At 37.0% G+C, this 3,665-nt stretch overlaps 1 pseudogene; it reads left to right on the top strand.

The window, feature by feature from the left end:
* The first annotated feature begins 552 nt into the window (after positions 1-552).
* LOC116464982 (small nucleolar RNA U3) lies at positions 553-752 on the top strand (annotated as a pseudogene).
* Positions 753-3,665: the final 2,913 nt, after the last annotated feature.

The raw sequence follows: 3,665 nt of genomic DNA, 5'->3' as shown, positions 1-3,665 counted from the left end.
TTATCTTTGAATGTGTCTGGTATATAATGCCTTTGAGTAAGAAAAACATGGCATTAAATCTCTGTATTATCTAGGCTACTCTTGTTTGGATGTTCTCTGAGTTATCCTTCATTAAACATATATTTACTGAATGCCTTTCTGTCAGTCAGATACTGTGCCAGTATTTAGGAATACAACAGTGAAAGAGAAAGATATAGTTTCTGACTTTGTGAAACTTAAAATATGTGAGATACAAGGAAATGGGCAGTACAAAACAAGGAGACAGGCTGCACTAAAGGAAGGATATAGTACATGGTTTCGAACCAAGGCTTTTGGGATCAAAGATGGCTTTTTTTCTCCCCCATTTTCTTGTTGAAATGGGGAAAATATTTTAGGTATGGTCTGACCAGCCCTGATGATCACAGTTTTCATCTGAGTATTTCTGGATGTATATGTTATTGTAGGTTAAGGTAATATTTGCCTTTATAATGCTACTACATTATTATTCATTCATTCAATAAATATTTATTGAGCACCTATCATCTGTTAAAATCTTTAGACAAATTAAAGTTAAAGACTATACTTTCAGGGATCATTTCTATACTTTCTTACTGGAGAAGTTTCTTTGAATGTATAGAGCACTAAAAACCATATTATCTCCCAAGTGTAAAGCTGTCTCTTGGTGTTGGTTTACTTCAATTGCCATTTGCCATTAATGATTGTTCTTCTTTTCTTTGGGGAGAATAAGAGACAGAGGACACAGTCTGGGTGGGGAAAAATATTAAATTTAGCAGAGTCTAATTGAGCAAAGAACTATTCATGAATTGAGCAACCCTCAAAACCAGAACAAAGGGAGGGGAGAGAAGATGACAGGGTTGGCAATCACTACTCTGCTTTCTCTGTTTAACCACCATGACTATAACAGCTCTTCCTCACACAGGCCAAAATCAATCTGATCTCCAGAGAATGGTTTAGGTGAGTTAAGTGAAGTGTGGACCTAATGACATACTATACCGGAAAATACTTTATAAATTAAGTGCTATATATACACTATCATTATTATAATAATATTTCCACCTAATTCCCCCCAGTAAAACTTCATTCTCTTCCATGTCACCCAGCTTTCTGACACAGTACCTCTGATCATACATACCCTTCTACCATATCACATCTTCTCACTTCCCCATTGTAAATAAGCTTCATGAAGATACAATCCAATTGATTCAGTTAACTTTGCCAATTTCAGTTTTTAGATGCCATTTGTCCTTTCAGTCTTTCCGGAAGACTGAGGGTGATAAGGACAATGATAATGCCATTGTATTCATGACACCTTATTCAATTGCTTTATAATTTGTCCAGTAAAATAGTACTTCTATTGCTGGAGATTTCTCCAGGAGCACTCCATAAAGGAAATACATGTTTTAATAACCTTTTTAGCTACTGTTATAGTATTGGCCTTCCTACACGGAAAGCTCCTATCCAATCAGAGAATATAGACTATTATGAGAAAATACTCATATCCCATTTAAGATGGCAAATGAATGAAATTCATCTCTAAATGTTCAAATGGACTATCAGAAAGTACAAATACACCACCTGAAGTTTTTATTGTCTTCCAAGGATTATGGGTTTGACAAAGCAAACATTGGTTATAAACCATTTTGGCAATTTAAAAATAGTCCCCACACTAATATTTTTTCATAATTGGCATAATTTTTTATACTCCATGATGAGTTATGAAGTACAGAACTTTTAATAATGGAGGCTTTAAGGACTTGAGAAAGACCAGGTGGCCATCTGTGCCCTCTATGAGTCGCTTAATATTGAATTTATATTCTTTTAAATATCAGATTTGTTTCTCCAATTCAGGTGTAGCACTGTTTATTAAATAGGGTAAAATAGGTAATCTGACCTCAATCAGTCTTAAGGAGTTATTTTAAATTGCATATCTTAACAATTTCAGTACTGGCTGACTTGGTATGAAAATCTGCCAAAGCATTTCCTTAGTATTTAATAATTCTTGTTCTGCGTTTGGGTTAGCAGTTTTATAAAACTAGTTTCTTCATTGGAGATCTGGAAAGTCTCACCTAGTCTAATGGTGTATTAAAGTTATCAGAAATCTGTACTTGTCAGAGTCCTTTCCATGAATCTCCTTGAAGACAAAACATTTTAGGCTTATAGTTGCTCAGGAAAGTACCAGAGTAAACAACCATCTGTGAATAATAAGGCTTAAAATGGCCATGGTTAAAGGCCTGTTGAGAGCTCACTACAACGTTGATGCAATTGACAAGGAAATTCAGTTATTTTTGCTGCATACAACATTTTAAGATAACTAGAATTATGACTTATACCAGGACTACTAGATTTCTATGAATTTTATACAATTTCTGAAGCACATATTAATAACACATCCATACAAATATAACTCAAAGGATTAGCTTTACCTATTATTTGACAACACTTTCCATATAATTTAATATATCGAATAAGCCCAGCTAGTTTATATTTCTCTTTTCACAAAGAGAGGTATCCTTTTGAGATGTTCCAAGGGCTTATCTGGAAAATCCAAAGTTAATTCAAAGTAAAGAAGGAGACTTAAATTAGAATTTGATTTTGTGAAGCTTGTCAAAAATATCAAAGGTTTTGGCCTGGCATGGTGGCTCATGCCTGTAATCCCAGCACTTTGGGAGGACAAGGCAGGTGGATTGCTTGAACTCATGAGTTCGAGACCAGCCTGGGCAACATGGCAAAACCCTATCTCTACTAAAAATATAAAAATTAGCCAAGTATGATGGTGTGTGCCTGTAGTCCCAGCTACTCGGCAGGCTGAGGCAGGAGAATCGCTTGAACTTGGGAGGTGGAGGTAGCAGCGAGCTGAGATCGCACCACTGTAGAGAAAGAAAAAGAAAAAGGAAAGGAAGAAGGAAGGAAGAGAAAGAAAGAAAGAAAGAAAATATATGGTTTAAAACACTTGGTCAAAATATAATAAGTGACTGTGAAGTAACAGTAATCATTTAAATAGAGTGATAATTAAAAGACTTTAAAAGGCAAATATAGAAACATAGTTGTAGAAAAATCCTTAGCTCTTTTAGAGGACTCAGTGTTCCTTCTTTCTGTCTTTCTTTCTTCCTTTCTTTTTTTTTTTTTTTTTTTGACAGAGTCTAGCACTATCGCCTGGGCTGGGCTGGAGTGCAGTGGCACGATCTCGACTCACTGCAACCTCCACCTCCTAGGTTCAAGCAATTCTCCTGCCTCAGCCTCCTGAGTAGCTGGGATTACAAGTGCCCGCCACCACGCCCAGCTAATTTTTAGTAGAGATGGGGTTTCACTATGTTGGCCAGTCTGGTCTCGAACACCTGACCTTGTGATCCACCCGCCTCCCGTCTCAGCCTCCCAAAGTGCTGGGATTACAGGCATGAGCCACTGCACCCAGCCTCAGTTTTCTTAAATAATCAAAAACCTAATATAGAACGTGAAGCACAAGGAATCATCTTGATAAAGCACAGAATCTTTGTTTCCTAGGCCAGTTACCTACCAAAAAGGTAAAGAAAGAACTCTCAAAATTTCCTAGTAAGAGCAGATCAAAGGCTGGACGCAGTGGCTCACACCTGTAATCTCAGCACTTTGGGAGGCCGAGGTGGGTGGATCACCTGAGGTCAGGATTTTGAGACCAGCCTGACCAACAT

Source organism: Hylobates moloch, unplaced genomic scaffold, assembly GCF_009828535.3.
Source record: "Hylobates moloch isolate HMO894 unplaced genomic scaffold, HMol_V3 SCAFFOLD_2519, whole genome shotgun sequence".
Classification (NCBI taxonomy): Eukaryota; Metazoa; Chordata; class Mammalia; order Primates; family Hylobatidae; genus Hylobates; species Hylobates moloch.
Note: the sequence above shows the minus strand (reverse complement) of the source record. Positions and strands in the feature narration are given on the sequence as shown.